This window comes from Curcuma longa, chromosome 21 (genome assembly GCF_044706935.1).
Source record: "Curcuma longa cultivar G26 ecotype Majalengka, Jawa Barat chromosome 21, ITB_CL_G26_1.1, whole genome shotgun sequence".
Taxonomy (NCBI): domain Eukaryota; kingdom Viridiplantae; phylum Streptophyta; class Magnoliopsida; order Zingiberales; family Zingiberaceae; genus Curcuma; species Curcuma longa.
In genome coordinates, this window is record NC_133881.1 from 5212915 (window position 1) to 5232884 (window position 19970).

General features: G+C 36.1%; 1 non-coding gene and 1 pseudogene across 1 annotated transcript; one reads left to right on the plus strand and one right to left on the minus strand.

The window, feature by feature from the left end:
* Positions 1-9709: 9709 nt before the first annotated feature.
* Positions 9710-11249, plus strand: LOC141815367 (anthranilate O-methyltransferase 2-like; annotated as a pseudogene).
* A 1707-nt stretch (positions 11250-12956) lies between these two features.
* On the minus strand, positions 12957-13096 carry LOC141815708 (U4 spliceosomal RNA). Its single transcript, XR_012600582.1, has one exon. It is a non-coding gene; the product is annotated as a U4 spliceosomal RNA (small nuclear RNA).
* Positions 13097-19970: the final 6874 nt, after the last annotated feature.

Here is a 19970-nt window from a genome sequence, read left to right on the forward strand (position 1 = left end):
ATACAGAATCAAATTGACTCAACTGGACTTTAAAGTCAGTCGACTGATCAAGTTAACCTTGGACACAAAACAAAATTCGAACTCCATTGGATTTCTAATCCACTGATGACTCCAACGGTCTACATCACCACAGACCTAATTGACTTGACTGGGCTTTAAAGCTAGTCGACTGATCAAGTAACCTTGGACACAAAACAAAATTGACTCGACTGGATTTCTAATCCAGTGAAATCCAGTCGACTGAGCAAGTTGAACGTTAACACAGAACCAAACGGACTCTACTGGATTTCAAAGCCAATCGACTGAGCTGTTTTACCGTTAATATAGAATCGAAATGGACTCGACTGGAGTTCCATTTCAGTCGACTACCCTGGATTCAATCGACTGATCGCATTGAATCAGTCGACTGACTTAAACCCAGAAGAATTTAAAGTCGTGTGATTCCGCCAAACCCTAATATCGCGACTTTATTTCTCCCCGAGTCGACTGCGGTGTTTTCTCCTCTTCCGACGACACCTTCTGGCCACGCCTAATTTTCGGTTGTCTCTGGTGACACCCTCTCTTCACAAGTCTCCCTAGCCCTAATCGTGTCCTTCTGGCATTCGTCTGCCTTGCATGCACCACAACACCACACATCGCCTCACAGTCGCCAGTTATTTCCTTCTCTTGTGAGTTGTACTCTCTGTAACCCTAACCTCTCATTCCCATATTTGCGACAGAGCCTCCGATTTAACCATAGGTGGTTATTTCTTACCCTAGGTGGTTGTTCTTCTCTGTGGAGCACCACACCATCTGCTGCTACTTGGATCTACTCCACATGGCTCTATTTTCCATTCCTATAATGCTTTTGTCACTAATCTCCTATTGTTGTTGCATTCATGCATCCATATAGAAGTAAGGCTAGGCGTGTTAAGGCTAGGCATATAGAAGCGGGTTCTAGGGCTTCTTCCAAGGGGAAGGGTCCTGCTAACCGACCTAGCACTTTCAAGATCATCCCTGCTAGGTTCTTGTATAAGCGATTTTTTCGTGATTACTGTCCAGATATTATTGAGATTATAGCCCATTACCAGTTAGCTAGCTACAATCATGTTCTGCACCACGTCAATGCATTTAGACCTAGTTGCTGAATTTTATGATAATTTACGTTGTGTGAGTGATGATCCTCTTCTCTATAGAACTCGTGTGGCTAAGCCTGACTTTGACTTCTCGCCAGCCATTTGGCATTCTTTTTTGGGTTGTTGTCCGGCCAACAACACGTTTGTTTGTTACCTGACTCTTTACAGGCCTCTTCTGGCTCCATTTGATCATCTTACTGTCAATCTCATGTTTGAGCATTTCTTTCACCGAACCCGACCACCGCATAAGAAGATATTTTCTGCTCAAGGTCTTTCAGCTCCTGACAATATCCTTTATAAGGTCATTGTAGGATGTCTCCTCCCTCTAATCACGCATGGTCAGGCTTACATAAGGCTTATCTCTTTCTTCTATATGGCCTTTGTCAGAAATTAGATGTTGACATTAGCCTACACATGTTTCATTGCATTGTCCACTTCACCAAGCCTATCCAGGAAAAGATCCACATGTCTTTCCCTCACCTCATTACAGTATGGCTTACATCCTTAGGCATTGATGTGACTAGGGACAGGGCAAACATCAAGCCTCTCACCGATTACGACCGCATTGGACCGAGAAACTTCTTCCTAGCTAGGATGAAGGAGGGCTATCGTACCATGGAGTGGAGGACGACCACAATTATCATGTTGACGAGCTTGGCGGTGAGGGGGCTGAGGCGGCTGAGGAGGCACCACCTTTGCTAGCTCCGGTTGGCTCTGATGACGATGGGTCTGAGGAGGGCCTCGGTGCCTACCTGGATGCAACTTTTGAGTCTGTGGATACTCGGATTGAGGAGCTACGTATTGAGATGACCGGCTACCTTGACGCTCTTGATGGGTCTGTTGCCCATTTGACTACGATGTTTCAGGCTTGGATGTCCGGTCATCCTCCTCCACCGACTTCTACCTTCGATGGGGCATCAGCCAGTGGCGATCCTCCGCTCATGGATCTTGATTGACCATCACTCTAGCTGCATTTCCCTATGTTTACTGGTTTATGTATGACTGTCACTCTGCTATATTTCATGTTTGAGTACTTGTCTGTATGATATATTTTGGAGTAATTTGATTGTCTCGTTTTGTAGATGTTGTGTGGTGTATGTGTGTATTGTCTATTTTCATTTTTTATATATATACATACATGTTCTGTTGTCTTGTTTGCTATATGTGTGTTACAAGTACATCCAAGTGCATGCATGGTTTTAGGGGGAGGTCATCCTCATTATGTTTTCCTTTCTCTATATATGTGTTCCATGTGCTATATGTCTTTTCTATTTTGATATTTGTCAAAGGGGAAGAAAATTATGCTCTAAAGTTTTTGGATTGTTAAATATCAAAAAGGGGGAGATTGTTGTTGCAATCATACCCATAAGTTGTATTTTGATGATTGACATCAATAAACTTTAGAGTACAAGATAAGAAATCTCACTTGTGCATCAAGTGTGCAGGAAAGTCCTTACAGGGTAAGGCAAATGAAGGAAAGTCCTTGCGGGTAAGAAGACTGGACGTGAGGCAAAAGGGAAGTTCAAGAGGGTCAAGAAGCGAGCTTTTGGCACGAGAAAGTCCTTACAGGGTAAGACAAATGAAGGAAAGTCCTTGCGGGTTAGAAGATCGGACGTGAGGCAAAAGGGAAGTCCAAGAGGGTCGAGAAGCGAGATCTTGGCACAAGAAAGTCCTTACGATGTAAGGCAAATGAAGATCAAGAAGGTCGACAACCAGACTCTTGATCAAGCGAGGAAAGAACGAGCGTATCACACGGTAAAATCTTATTTCAGCCAATTAATCCTGGTATCAGTCGACTGGCATGGTAGGATCAGCCGACTGATACCAAGTTGTTATGCCTGATTCTCTGCTCTAGTTGACTGATAATCACACCAGTCGAGTGAATTTCTCTTATTAGTCGACTGATTCTCAAAATCAGTCGGCTGATGTTGTTTCGGAAGCAAACAGAAGAGAATCGACTCGACTGATTCTCCTCATCAATCGATTGGTATCAACAGACTCAACTGAATCCATTCATCAGTCGACTGTTTCTGTTTCGAAAGTAAACAGAATAGAAATTAACTTGGCTGATCATTCACATCAGTCGACTAATAGCATAACAGTCAACTGATGGGAAAAATTAGTCGACTGGCATTTGAATTCCACAGAATCAGGCATGACTTTAGCACGTTCAGTGGACATTTTTTGATATTGACCAAATCAGTCGACTGATAGCATAAAAGGCTAAACCTGCTTAAATGGTGAGAGTTAATCGTTGAGGGCTTCATCAGTGCTATTTTTGCTCCAAGTCTCAGTGCTATAGTGATCAAGAAACCTCCTGGTGTTTAACTACAAACTTGCAGCAATCTCTTGAAGAAGAAGAAGCATACTCATCAAGTTTTGTGTAACATCTTTACTCTTCTTCTTCTTTGTCTTACTTGGATGTTTTTGTACAATCTTTAATTTGTTGTAAGAAGGTTTCTCTGCCTTCAGGATTTGTCCGAGAAGGAGAGGATATAGTGGAAAAGTGAGCTGAGTAAATATTCTTAGATTAGTCGCCTTAAGGAGGCGGATATCAAGTAAATCATTTATGTTAGCATTGTTGCATTGAGTGGTTGTGTAGCAAGAAAACTTTATCGATAAAAATTCAAATTTGAGTAAGTTGAGCTATTTAAACCCCCCCCCCCCCCTTCTAGCTCACAAGTAGGGGTGAGCAAAAATTCGGTTAAACCGAATAAACCGATCAACCCGAAACGAATTAAAAATTCAGTTCGGTTATTTCAGAATTTTGATTATTTTTTCTAAAAAAATCGATTAATTCAATTAATTCGGTTCGGTTTAAATTTTAAAATTTCTTATTTGGTTAAATCGAATTAATCAAATTAGAAAAATAATTTATAAATTTTAAGTAAATACATTTATAAATCCCTAATTCATTAGTAAAATTTTTATAATATTTAAAAAATTGATTATTTCGCTTAATTCGGTCGAAAACCGAATTAACCGATAAAATATTAGTTTGGTTTGTTCGATTTTTATTGAAAAATTCGATCAGTTCGATTGGTTAAAAAAAATTGATTTATTCAACTTTCGATTAATTCGATTCGGCTCGGTTCGATTTTAACCGAATACTCATCCCTACTCACAAGGTCCTTACAAAAATTTACTTTAATTCACCATTAGTAAATTGAATATTATTGAAATTCATATTCATATTGACTATTTCTCTACCCTTTCAAAACTGAAATGATAAAGTTCTTCCATTAGAATTTGAGAATTAAGTCGAAAACAATCAAAATTTTGAAATGAGAGATGAGAGTAGAGAAGATGACATAGAAATAATGAAATGAGCAGGCCACTTATATAGTTTAGAAAATAACATATATTAAATCATAGTTATTGATAAAAAATCATTAAATAATCTCAATTGTTTAAAAAATACACATCGGTGAACTAGCGATTTGAATCACTAATCTAAACCGATGATTAACTACCGATTCGATGGTTATTTTTGGACTTGAATCGAAATCAGTCCTAGTCAAGTCGGATCCAAGTCAAATCTGTGTAACTAAATCAATGGGTATCCAATCTGTTAATCTAGTTACGGGTTTGGATCAGATTCAATTCAGAGCTAACTGTGCTCCTCTTCTCATTTTGTCGGTGGGATTTTTAGTATTGGTTTAATTAATTCTATATAGACAAATTACATTCCTATTCTCTCTTCGTCGGTGGGATTCGTAGGCAGCCAAGGAGTATTAGAGCATCCGCAACGCGCAGTTAATCGCGCGTTAACAGTAGACGTGGAGGAGCGAGGGAGGAGTGATGTATTTAACGCGTTTAGAATTTTGAACGCGTTAATCGGTGACAGTGGTGGGCCATGTATTTTTTTTAATTTTTTTTTCACAATCAAGTGGTGGTAGTCGATCACCTGATCGACTACCACGTGGCAGTGGAGCCCATGGCATTATAACACCACGTACATTGCGGATGCTCTTAGGTCTGCTCACAATTGTGTTCCTCTCTACTGTCTTTGTCGGTAGGACTTTTGGATAGCCACGAAGTATTAGTTTAATTCAATTCTACGTAGATCTTCTCAGCCAAGAATATTTATTCTTCACGTGGAGTAAAACGACATCACTATCAGTGGCCAATAATGGGCGGGACGGCATGGGAGTCGTGGGAGGATATCGAGTGAGTGAAGGATATATCATATACATCCTACTTGCGGGCCCACGTAAGGCATATATATTTAGGGTTTATAATACATATTTATTCTATTTTAAAATATTTAATTATAATTATTATAATACAGATTTAATTTATTTATCTAATATTTATATTATAATAATGATGATTTAACAGCTATTATAATAGATAATAATAAAAAATAATAATATATTAGAGGGTAGTTAAGTAATTATACATGTGTGTTGTTTGTTATTTGTTGATTAAAAATAAAAAAAATATATTCCTTTAATAATTTAAAAAATGAGTTTTTTTAATTTTTGCCTTTATTTATATTCAATTTTTTTTTAAAAAAATGTATATTTTTAATTTTAAATTATTTTAATTTTATTTCTGATAATTTTTTAATTATATACCTTATTTTTTAAAATCTAATTAACTCTTCATTTTTTGAATTGGATGATACACAATATGAAATCGAAGCATGATACTCAAATTAGCAGTAGATCCCACTGACATACAGTGGAACCCACTACATGCAATTGTGAGTGTCATGCTACCATTTCATGATAAATATCGTTTCTCTTCTCAAAAGGCATCTATCTTTCTCTTTCCTCATTCATTTTTGCTTTTCCTCGAAGAGGATAAGTAGAAATTTCTCATCCATTCGAAGCAAAACAGAATGTCAATCTTTTTTAGCATCAAATCGATTTCTTTTTTATTATTATTATATAAATCAAAAAATAACCACTTTCATATTTTGTTCATGTTTTTTAATTGAAATTTTAAATTTTACACATAGCATATGAGTTTTTATAGATTTTTATTAATCATATTATTTAATTGACATGATTCATAATAAAATTTGATACTCATAGTATATAAAAATTTATTTTTTAAAATCATTATTTTTTATTTGTTTTAAAACTCGTATGGCACAGTGTGAGGAAGAATATTTAATTTTTTAAAAAAATATTAAAGGTTTTTTTTCCTACGACCTGGCGGTTGTACCTAAATGGGCATTACACTGATCAATGCGTACCTCACATTATTTATGGGTGTTTTTATAAAAGGGCGCGTTTAATGTTTTTAAAAATTAATAAAAAATATAAAATTAAAGAAATGTTAATAAAAATGAAAAAATTATTTCTTTGTTTTTAATAGTTAATTATAAGAAAAATAAAATATTAATTATTTTCATGATTTCTTCAAAACATCTATTAGTGCAATCATATCCCAAATGAGAAAATTTAATTATTGCAAATTATTTAAGTTTAGGTTAATAACTTGGATCTCACTTGAGTTATGAGTGTACAGGATTAAAGAAGTTTAAGAAGGTCGAGGATCTGATTCTTAGTAGAAGTTCATGTAGGTCGGAAGACCAGATGCAAGGCACGAGAAGACCAAGAAAGTCAAGTATCGAATTATTGGCAAGAAGAAGTTCATACAAGTCAGAAGATCGTATGCAATATAAGAAAAGACCAAGAAGGTCAATGACTAGATTCTTTACAAAATGATAAAACTTGAATAGATTGTGAGAGCAGACGCAAAGGTAGATGAAAACTCGGAGACGAAGAAGCTCCAAACACAAAATCCAAGAAATAAAAGGTTCATCTAGCATGAGGTAATTAGGAAACGAGGAAAGAGAGAGAAACTTAGATTTGAGAGTTTAGGGATAACAACTCCATTTTAAGATTCACCAATCGATTAATGTGGTACACTAATCGATTGGTGAACCATCCTAAATCCTAAATTTAGAATTCCGAGTTTAGCAACACCAATTGATTGGGTTAAATCAAGAATTCAGGGTTTACGCTTTTGACATATCAATCAATTAGCAAGTAAGCAATCTTGAGCGAATAGAAATCTGCCAAATCAATTGATAAATCGATTAGGCATTACCAATCGATTGGTAGAGGTTTCTTGAGAAAATAGAAGTCTGCCAAATTGATTGGCAAATCGATTCGACATTGTTAATCAATTGGTAGAGGTTTCTCAAATGAACAGAAGTTTGTCAAATCGATTAGCAGACCAATTAAGCATTGTCAATCGATTGGTGGCAGAGGTTTCTCAAACAAATAGAATTCTACCAAATCGATTGGGAACTATCAATCGATTGAAATTCAAAATCAGATTAGTCTCAGCCGTGGATCAAAAGTCAATAACGTTCAACGGATAGTTAGCGGTTAGCAAGTAATTGGGGAGTTATACCAATCGATTGGTGGTGGTAAAACGAGCAGAAACAGTTTGATTCTGCGATGTTTAAAAGGTAGGTTTCCCCCACTTATAGGGTTACTATTTAATTGTCATTTCTAAGTTTATCATCAACTTCAAGCTTCCATCTGCAAGATCTTCAAGCAACCAAGAGAAGGAGAACCGAGTTAAATTTGTAATCTCTTCGTTTATTCTCTCTTGTTGCTTCATCGTTTTTGAACTTTGTAAGTTTGTTGTTGTAAGAAAGTTTCTCCATCTTTGATTTTTGTCTAAGAAAGAGAATGGTTAGTGGAAGAGAATAGTGAAGAGTGGTCTCCCCTCTCAACAAAAAAATGAAGTACTTGTAAGGTCCTGACGACATCACCATTTTTAGTGTTGATTTCATCAAAGCATCACCACCTTGATGTTGATTTCATCTAAACATCACCACTTTGATGTTGATTTCTTCAAAGCATCATCACCTTAGTGTATTTTCGTCAAAGCATTACCACTTTGATAATTCAAAAATGGAATATATCAAGAGATTTAATTCAAAAGGTTCTTTTCACTCTCCTAAGTTTCATCATGTTCAAAAACTCTTGATTCATGACATCATTGGTTTAGAAAAATTATTTTAAAAAATTTAGCCTTCTATTTTTGACATGGTATCTATCATATTTGTACTTAAACACTTTTAATTTGCCCTCGGATAACATGAATAGTTTCCTTATATTATTTTCTTTTCATTTTTGCTCTCATTCCAATACTGACTTAAACATCGAATGGATCACACTGGCCATCATCGATGCCTACTAATCCATGACATGCATGTAGGGTTGACATGCATGTAAGGTCCTTTAGGCCTAAGGATGTCAACATCTCCACAATGACATGACATGATATTATTGTCCACTTTGGGCCTAAGCCCTTATGGTTTTGTTCTTGAGCTCTCCCCAAAAGACCTCATTCCAATGGAGATATCTTCCATCCTTTTAAACCTATGATCTTTTCCATGTGTTTTAGATGTGGGACTATGTTTGCACCCTTACAACCCAACAATCTCCCCCTCAAACAAAGGACCACAGGCCCCCCTCAAACGGAAAGCCTCCATTTGATATCTGACCCACCAATCCTCGATCCACCAGGACTTTTTGCCCCTCGATCCATCCGACCTACTAGGACTTACCACCTAGCCTAGCCGCAACTAGGACTTTTCACCTGGTGTCTGGTCCTCTTGATTTAGACACGAGAGCACCCACTTCCTTTGTTTAAGGTTCAATCCACATGGTTAAATCTGGATCATGGCTCTTCCGGTGGTTAGTCCGGTGAAGAGCGGTCTCGCTCTGATACCACCTGTAGGGTCCCCAAGGATGTCCACATCTCCACAATGGCATGATATTGTCTACTTTGGGCCTAAGCCCTCATGGTTTTGTTCTTGGGCTCTCCCCAAAAGGTTTCATTTCAATAGAGATATTTTTCATCATTTTAAATCCATGATCTTTTTCATGTGTTTTAGATGTGGGACTATGTTTACATCCTTGCAATCCAACAATGCATGCATTGAGGTAGGCGCGCGGACGGAAAAAGAAGACGCTTTACTAACCAAAACCCATTCAGGTTGCACCAGCAACATCTAGAACAAATAACAATACGTGGACGGCACCACCTTATCATCAACAACAAATACAAAGTTATTTTTGCACCAGTATATCATTCTTTAGGCCTTCTTCATATTCAATGAACTAAGAATTGATTTGTAGAAATCGTATATCTCATAAGTTGTCCTTGTTAGCAATATTGTTAAATGGCAATTTAGAAATAACACCTTGAGATGGATCCTCCTTTTTTTTAATGCAGTTAACCAACTGTTATAGGGCAATATTATATTGTTAAAGGGCATTTCACACGCAAATCCACCTATTAATGATTTTTTAAATGTGTTCAAAGCATATACTTTATCCTTTTTTAAAAAAAATAATAAAGTCCCATCGACAATTGAAATCAAACTTTTCTTATTCTAATACAAGCATGCAACACGCGAATCTAAATAGTGATAAATTATGGCATCATCGTTGTCACAATGACGTATAGGATGACATTACTCTCTTCCCCTCGCTTCATATAGGAGGCCTATATAAGCCCCCGTGTACTTTACTCCCATGCTTTCTAAACCTCACACCTGATACCTCATTAAACCCCAGGACCTACACAGAGAGAGAGAGAGAGAGAGAGAGAGAGAGAGAGAGATGGGTTTGAAGACACTGGAGCAAGTTCTTCACATGGTCAGGGGCGCCGGGGAAACTAGTTACGCCACCAACTCAAGGCTCCAAGTCAATCAATGCACTCTATAGTGTATTTTCTTTTAGTGTATGTGTAAGTAGATTAGTAGATTTTGATTGCTATGTATGATTTCTCAGGAGAAGGCCATCTATCGAACGAAGCCTGTGTTGACGAACGCCATCGAAGAAGTGTATAAGGAGTTGCTCCCTGAGCAAATGGTCATTGTTGATCTCGGATGCTCTTCTGGTCCCAACACTTTCATTCTAATCTCTCAGGTATAGAGGGTCTGCTTCTTGAACAAATGGTCATTGTTAATATATATATCTCGATCGATCGGTAGCTCTTTTGGTCCCAACATATTCCTTGTGGTCTCTTAGGTACTCAACATCATTGCTGAACTCCGTCATGTGATGGAAATGAAGAAGCCATTGGAGGTTCAATTCTTCTTGAATGATCTCCCGAGCAATGATTTCAATTATGTCTTCCAATCCCTAGATAAGTTCAAGAAGAAGGTAGAGGAGGAGACTAAGGTGGAGTTGTTGGTGCCCTATTATGTGGTCGGAGTGGCAGGATCATTTTACGGGAGACTTTTTCCTCGTGCGAGTGTCCATTTCTTTCATTCTTCCTACAGCCTAATGTGGCTCTCGCAAGTACCTAGTTAATCTCTCTCTAACACTATAGTGAACTAATATTAATAATATTTTCTTCTTTTATTCATTATAATTTGAATCTGTTAGGTGCCCGAAGAACTAGAAAATGAGCGAGGTATTCTACTGAATAATAAAGGAAATATCTATTGGACAGAGACGACGCCACAAGTAGAAAAAGCATACACAGAGCAATATCAGAAAGATTTTTTGATATTTCTTAGGTCACGACATACGGAATTGACTGTTGGAGGTGGAATGGTGATGACATTTCTAGGAAGAAGAAAGAGAACTCCGGGGCACGGTGACTTATGTCATCTTTATGGACTACTTGCTGAAGCTCTTAATTCGATGGTCTTAGAGGTTCATATAAACTTAACTAGTATAATTAATTCATCTCAATCAAATAAATAAATTTAAATATATAAAGCTGATTATGTACGTAATTAACTAACATCAATTTTTTCTATATGAATTTAGGGAATCTTATCAGAAGAAAAGGTCGACACCTTCAATTTGCCACTTTACGGACCTTTACTTGAAGATGTGAAAGTCAATGATCCATCAAGAAGGGTTGTTCGATTTGGATCGAGTAGAGATCTTCGAGTCGAGTTGGGATCCATTTGATGATTCGGAAGATGATTTTTTTGCTGTATCAAACTACACAAAAAGTGCAAAAAATGTGGCAGATTGCATTCGTGCAGTGTTCGAACCCTTGATCGTGCATCAGTTTGGGGATGCCATACTTGATGATTTATTCACACGATACACGCATAATGTTTCGAAGCACCTTATCAAAGGGAAAGCCAACCACACCATTTTAGTCTTTGCCTTGAAGAAATGTGCCTGACAAGGAAATTTTAGTATTATTATTCTCAAGTCAATTTTCATGTGAATTCTTGTTCGTATTTTTATTTTTATGAAAATTTCACTTAGATTTCAAATTGAATATAAAACAATTTTAGTTTGGTTTTGATTTTGATTTAAAGGTCTCAAATTGAAATTTTAAGATTAGTTTCTAAAGGAGACCTTCCTAGAAAAGACTAAAAAGTCTCGTTCGTATAAGTTTTATCTAGTGGAATGAAATAAATACATAACAAAGGGTCCCCTTCCTTGAGAGTAGGGGTGTAAATGAATCAAGTCACTCGTGAGCTATTCGGATTTCGATTCAAAAAAAAAATCATTTGATTAAGTTAATGAGTTGAGTTCGAGTCTGATTTCTAGCTCAAAAACATTATCAAACCGAGCTCGAGTTTAACAGTATTTAATTTGTAAGCTCGTGAATATATTTATTTAGAGGCATGCGAACGTGTTTGTTAAAAGGCTCGCGAACATGTTTGTTAAGAGACTCGTTTATATAAGTAAATATTACATGAATTATAAATATTATATGTTAACGAGTCAAGCTTGAACTAAGCTTGTTTAACTTTTAAACAAATTATTTTTTTAACTGAGGTCAAACTGTTCGCGAACTATTTAATTTCATTACGAATTAAGCTCGAGCTTAAGAATTAAAACTTGAATTTAACTCAAGCCGAGCTTGAGCTTAGCAAAAACGAACCTAGTTAGACTCGAGCCTCTTACTGTTCGGCTCAGTTCAATTACACCCCTATGTGAAAGTCCCTTTAGAACTGTTGGATCAAACTAAATAGTGAAAATCAATCTGAGCCATTGATCGACTAGTGATCCAATAACTATGAAGGAGGCCTTCAACTTCTTATATGAAGAGGTCTTTCACATAGAAACTCTTCACAACTCCCTTCAAAAAGATCTAATGCAAATTCATTTGGATCTAGGAGACCATCATATAAAATTTTAGGTCGCTTCTGTCATGGTTTAGGTCCAAAAGTTTAAAGCTTATGGTTCATAATAATGAATTGATCGAACCCCCTAGAAAGTTTTGGGCTATCCTAATATGAAGCCACCATTTAACAAAGTCGAGATATAGTGAGTTAATGAAAGAGTTGTCATGCAACTCCCCTATGATTTGTAACTCTTCAGCAAAAGATGAAATCCACGACCATCTATGAGAAGGTAAATCAGAAAGCTACAATTGATCACTACGGGAAGGGTATTACCTCAACTTCGTCAAGATTCGATCATTGTCTACTTCAACAAGTCTGGCCCGCAATAACCAACTCAACTATGCCCTATGATTTGTAACTCCTCTCAATATTACATTGTCTCGACATGAGTAATTCTAGATTAATTTTGCCTTCAAAGAATATTCTTTTGACATCGTCATATCATGCTTTAGTTCATTAGTAGACCAATGGAGTTTTCAATATTCTTCATTTTCTAATATTCTTTGGACATCATCATGTCATGCTTTAGCTCTATGGTTTTCCATTAGTAGACCAATGGAGTTTTCATTCTTCTTTTTCGTCTTCCATGCGGTTTCATATTTGGTGGGGGATTTTGATAGGTTTAGGGTTTACACCTCTCTTGAAGATCCTATTCACAAGAAATTAACCAAATGAACATTAACTAGCATACAAAAAATTTTATACTCAAAGAATTAATTAAAAACTAGAGTTGTAAGGTTTTACCCTTTGTTAGATGGAGCCCTTCCAAAAATTCTCAATGGCATGGGTTAAACCCAAGCCCAAGAGGGGGTTTGGAAATAGTTTTCAACCAGTAATTGTCGCGCCTCAGTTATAACCTCACTAGCTACAACATTACCCCAAGCACAAAGATAATAGAGACAGTAATGACATAGTGGTATAAAATAAAAACACTATGTCATTTATATGTATATATGGAAGAAGAGGTGCAGGGGTTTCATCACGCTTTCACTTTTGCACTCATGATAAGTAGTTAGAGATATATAGATATACGGGTATATAGAAGAAAAGGGCATACTCTTTGATAAGCAGGAGGGCTAGTTCAAAGGCAATGAGAAAATTTAGTCCTAAGATGAGATGGATATTAGGATGATTTAAAGGTTTGACCCGTTTAGATAGTGATAAAGGAGGGTTGTAGACATCACAATTAGTATAAAAGTGTAAATAGATGTTGGTAACAAACTAAGAATGGGAGAATTTTTGCCATGAAATTTCATGTTGACCAAAGGTTGAGCAAATATATTTTTAGGTAGAATAGAATGAATGGTTGGTTCATCAATAGTGGAGTTAATGGTTCCACTATCAAAGAAAGCATGTAATGTAAATTCATGATCATGTATGTTGGCTAAACATTTAATATGTATGTTAACAGTTCTACCTATATTACGATACTAAGAGTTTTGATAAAAACCATGTTAGTATCTAGAGGTTCATTATCCTCCTAGTCTTGTATAAGGATTCCTTTTCCTTTAAGGTCCGTTATTGGATGTTTCTGAAGACGGATGGATTACTTCAACTTTTAATTAGTTGAGTCTCGTTTCTAATACAAAGACTCTTGTTTCCAAGAGAGTATTTCTAGTACTTCCTCATATGGTATGAGTGGTTGGAATTGTAATGTTAAGAGATTGCATATTTATTTTTTTTGCATAATTTGCAAGTATCCTTTTTGTCTATTGCTAGATAAAATCGACACATAAAATAAGAAATATTATCGATTCCTGTCTTAAGATTCCAATCATGCTGGCAATCTCTTAAACCAGCTTGTAAATCTAGTAAAGTTATGAGAGAGAATTGAGGAAATATAAGATTAAAACTTATAGTTAGATCATCTACTTGTTTTGTTAAGTCGTCTAAGTCTTGTTGTAAACTAATAACACCATATTTTTTTGTTGTCCCATAAGGGGTCTCAAAAAAAAGTTAACTAAAGATAATCAAAGGGATTGTTGTTTTCAAAACAAGGAGAATAAAGAAGATGTCACAAATTTTTTAAAAGAAGAACATGAAGTTCTATTCTATTCTCAACATCAATGGTATTTGGATAACGGTGCTAGCAACCACATGAAAGGAGCTCAATCCAAATGTCAACTCCTGCATCATCCTTGGTGATTGAACTTATAGGAGTGCAAAAGGTAAAGACACTATTGTTGTCTAAACCATGGGAGGTAATAAAAATCTTATTATTGTTGTTCTTTATGTCTAAGTCTTTTATACAATCTTTTATAGTATTGGACAACTTATTCAAAAGCATTTTTCAATCAATTTTGATGATGGAAAGTGCAAAATTTTTTATAAAAAGAAAAAAAAACTATTATGATAAATGTTGAAATACAGAATAAAACTTTTTTCATCATGTTACCACAAAACAACAATTGTTCATTTAAAGTTAAAGATGCAAATTTATCTTATCTATGCAAATGGTTATCTTAATCAAAAAGGTCTTCATTTGCTGAAGGAGAGAAATATGGTGATCGATCTTCTCAATATTCAAATAGAAAATAATATTTATAAAGGATGTGTCTACGAAAAAATACATAAGCTTCAAGTTCCAAAGTCATCATGGAAAGCAAAAGCACCACTAGAAGTTATTTAATCCGACATTTGTGGACCAATGCAAACTGCTACTCTTGGATAGAGCTGTCAAACAGATTAACCCATGATAGGACGTGCCAACCATAAGAAACTCATCATATGGCGGGGCGGGCCAACCCACAAACTTGATGGATTGGGAAACCTCCAACCCAATCCAACCTAAGGTAGGTTGTGAGTTAGGCGAGCCAACTCACAAGCCTATTAAAAAATAAAAAAATATTAAAAATTTAAAGTTTGAACTACAATTTAAATTTATCAAGTTAAAAATTTTAAGTTTGGATTGGGTTTAGACTGTTGGGTTGTAAGGGTGCAAACATAGTCCCACATCTAAAGTACATAGAAAAGATCATGAGATTAAAAGGATGGAAAATATCTCCATTGATATGAGGCCTTTTGGGGAGAGCCCAAGAACAAAGCCATGAGGGCTTAGGCCCAAAGTGGACAATATCATACCATTGCGGAGATATTTTGATTCCATCGGTACTAACAAGTGGTATTAGAGCGAGACCGCTCTTCACCGGACTAATCGCCGGATAAGCCATGATCCAGATCTAACCATCTGGTTTGAACCTTAAACAAAGGAAGTGGGTGCTCCTGTGTCTGAATCAAGAGAACCAGACACCAGGTGAGAAGTCCTAGTAGGTCGGGTGGACTGAGGGACAAAAAGTCCTAGTTGCGACTAGATGGGAAGTCCTAGTAGGTCGAATGGATTGAGGGGCACAAAGTCCTAGCTACGGCTAGGTGGGAAGTCCTAGTAGGTTGGGTGGACCGAGGGCAAAAAGTCCTAGTGGGTCGAGGATTCAGACATCAAAAATGATGTTGAGGGGACCTGTGGTCCTTTGTTTGAGGGGGGAATTGTTGGGTTGCAAGGGTGCAAATATAGTCTCACATCTAAAGTACATGGAAAAGATCATGGGGTTAAAAGGATAGAAAATATCTCCATTGGTATGAGGCCTTTTAAGGAGAACCCAAGAACAAAACTATGAGAGCTTAAGCCCAAAGTGGACAATATCATACCATTGTGGAGATATTTTGATTTCATCAGTTCCTAACATAAGCCCACTAGTCTATTGAATTTTCTACTTTAACTTTAAATTTTTTAAAAAATAATTTTTTTCAACCCACGGGCCAACCCAAGCCTTTCACTAGCCCACCCACACAGGTCGCGGGCCTAGGAAGGTCGATCCATCTGAACCCGCCTTAAAATAGATTGATAAAATTTCAACGTAACATACCTTAATTATTTGTCGGAGTGGGCAAACCCAACAAGTCCAACCCAAATTGACGTCTCTACTCTTGGAAATAAGAAATACTTTATTATCTTTGTGGGTGACTTCACCAAAATGATGTGGATCTACTTCCTCAACCCAAAATTTGAAGCATTTTCTATTTTGTTATAATTTAACCCACTTGTAGAGAGATAAAGTGGTTTTTATATGAAGACTTTAAAAATTGATCAAGGCATAGAATTTCTCTATGATTCAATTATGGAATATTATAAAGATAATGACATCAAAAGATAATTGACAGTTAGTAATATCCTCAACAAAATGACAAGACCTAGAGAAAAAATCACACGATTGTGAAAATCGCACGATAAAGTGGTTTAAGATGGGTCAAACCCACTAATTCATTAAGTTTTTTATTTTAACTTTAAATTTAAAAAAATAATTTTTTTCAACCCGCGGACCAACCCAAGCCTTTCATTAGCCTACCCACACAGGTCGCGGGCCTAGACAAGTTGATCCATCTGAACTCACCTTAAAATGGATTGATAAAATTTTAACCTAATACACCTTAATTGTTTATCGGAGTGGGCAAACCCGACGGGTCCAATCCAAATTGACGATTCTACTTTTGAAAATAAGAAATATTTTATTATCTTTGTGGGCGACTTTACCAAATGATATGGATCTACATCCTCAATCCAAAATATGAAGCATTTTCTATTTTTTTATAATTTAACCCACTTGTAGAGAGATAAAGTGGTTTTCATATGAAGATTTTAAAAAATTATCAAGGCAACGAATTTCTCTATGATTCAATTATGAAATATTATAAAGATAATGACATCAAAAGACAATTGGCAGTTAGTAGATGTCCTCAATAAAATAATGTGACTTAGAGAAAAAATCGCACGATTGTGAAAATAGCAAGGAGAATGCTAAAAGGCAAAGGAATTCTGAATTTATATTGGATAGAAGTTGAGCATACAACTATATATATTCTCAATTGATCGCCAACTAAAACTAATAGAAATAAAATCCGTATGAAGTTTAGTATAAGAAAAAACCAAGAGTTGATCATCTTGGAATATTTGACAGCGTTGTATATGCGCTTATACCATCACAACATCATGACAATTTTGATAAGAAAGATCATAAACTTCTTTTCATTGGATATAATGATGAATCAAAAGGATATCAATTGTTAAATCCATCAACAAATATACTTATTATATCTCAAGATGTTATCTTTGATGAAAAAACTACTTGGGATTGGAAAGAGAAAGAAGTTGTTGGTTTGGGATCATCGAAGTTTGTTAATCCAATGTCACCTCAACTTGGTCCGTCTGAAGTCTGCAATACCAATCCAATTCCTACATCAGAATTTCTACAATTAATGAAGAAAATGAATTGAAAAGTCCCCCAAGAAATATCAAATTGCTAAGTGAAATGAATGACTCTGTTGAGATTGAATTTTTTTTTCTTTTGAATCTCAATCTATTGATGAAGCATCAAAAGAAAAATGTTGGATAAAAGCAATGCATGATGAATCATCAACAATTGACAACAAAAAAAAAAACAAAACAAGGGAGCTTGTCGGCTTACCTGTGTTGGGAATTATTTTCGTAACTACATGAATTCTAAACCATATGAACTCATAATAGAAAAACTTACAAGATCTAGTTTCATCAATAATTATAGCACAACAATTAAAAGAAATCTGAATTATATTGATGTGGCTGAAATCTATTACATCCACGTGTCACGCGGGGGTAAAGTCATGATGAATTGTCAGTCAAAGGGATGTCGATCTCAACCTCTAGTCAGTCTCAGGCATGGCTCATAAAGTCGGTTCATCCTTAAGATTAGGAAACTTTAAGACTGTTTTATCCGAAAAATAAAGAAAATATCTCGAAAGACATGGGCAAATGGAAAGCGTATATCAGAACGGAAGCATATATCTTGGAATATTTTCTAAACAAACATTGATGTTTTGAAAATCAACTCTATAAAAGATTGTTCATACCCATGGGCATAGATATGCACACACACACAATCCTAATTTTTCCAAGTCTTTATCTCCTTCCTTATATAAAACCCTAGGTTTAGCGTCGGAGTGGCTTGTCGGAGTCCCTCGCTAGTGTCATTCTAACTATCTTTTTGAGTGCTTTTCAAACTTGTTCATCATTTCCCACGACTATCTCCAAGGAGCATGCACGTTAGCCCGTTCGTTGGCCGATGGCTTGATCATCAGCGATATTTGCTTGGAACATAGATGATGATCAAAATTAAATGACTCGAATGCAACGAAATAGCCATCATTACAGAGTTGTCCATGAAGTTTGGAAATCCAACAAGAAGAAGAATAAAGGGGGATATGGTCTTCTATAGGGATTAGGTTGACGACGTCATAATCTCCTCATCAATGGGTAGCATGGTGATCTATTAAAGTACATAATCCTATGGGGAATATGCCCTATTTATAATGAACCTAATCTGGTATCCGCCCATCAATGATGACGGTGCATATTAACTGATTCTACACATGTAAATCCCCACATCTAATAATTCAAACCCACCTAATTAATTTGATCACATAATGTTTGATTCTTAATGGCATAAATCTGCATGTCAAAAGTACATGCAAGTCCACTAAATAGATATAATATTCAATAATCTTTCATTTTAGCTACATGTAATTTATATATAACACACAAATAAATCTTAGTTGATGTCAACAATAATATCAAATTTTATGGATATGGAATACCCCTATAAAAGTGTCAGGTCCATTAACTCCATTGGTATAAAAGCGAAGAGGTCATAATTACTCTAAAATGACTCTAACAAGTTCTAACAACATTTCTATTATCAATTGTTAGAACCGATGGAATCAAAATATCTCCACAATGGTATGATATTGTCTACTTTGGGCCTAAGCCCTCATGGCTTTGTTCTTGGGCTCTCCCCAAAATGTCTCGTCACAATGGAGATATCTTCCATTTTTCAACCCATGATCTTTTCATGTGTTTTAGATATAGGACTATGTTTGCACCTTTGTAACCCAACAATCCTCTCTCAAACAAAGGATCATAGGCCCCCCTCAAATGGAAAGTCTCCGTTTGATGTTCGAATCCTCGACCCACCAGGATTTTCTGCCCCTCGGTCTATCCGACCTACTAGAACTTCTTACCTAGCCGCAACTAGGACTTTCTGTCCCTCGATCTACCCGACCTGCTAGGACTTCTTGTCTCTCGGTCTATCCGACCTACTAGAACTTCCTGCCTAGCTGCAACTAGGACTTTCTGCCTGGTATTTGGTCCTCTTGATTCAGACACAGGAGCACCCACTTCTTTTATTTTTAAGGTTCAACCCACATGGTTAAATCTGGATCATGACTCTTCCGGCGGTTAGTCTGGTGAAGAACAACCTCGCTCTGATACCACTTATTAGAACCGATGGAATCAAAATATCTCTATAATGGTATGATATTGTCCACTTTGGATCTAAGCTCTCATGACTTTGTTCTTGGGCTCTCCCCAAAAGGTTTCATCCCAATGGAGATATCTTCCATTCTTTTAAATTCATGATCTTTTCCATGTGTTTTAAATGTGGAACTATATTTGCACCTTTGTAATCTAACATCAATGTCATTAATAACATAGATCAAGATAATGTAAACATAGAAATTATATAAAATATGATCTATACAAACTCTTACTAAATGAGTATTTCATCAAATAAAAAAGCTCTCATATCCACTTTACGTGCCTAAAATATCTTAGGCGTCGAGCCTCTCTCTCTCTCATTTCTTTGGGACAATAATAACGTGGTTGTGAATGATATATTTTTCTGCAAAAAGATGAAATCCGTCACCTTAGCGACCTCACACAATTGGTCTCACGATCATTT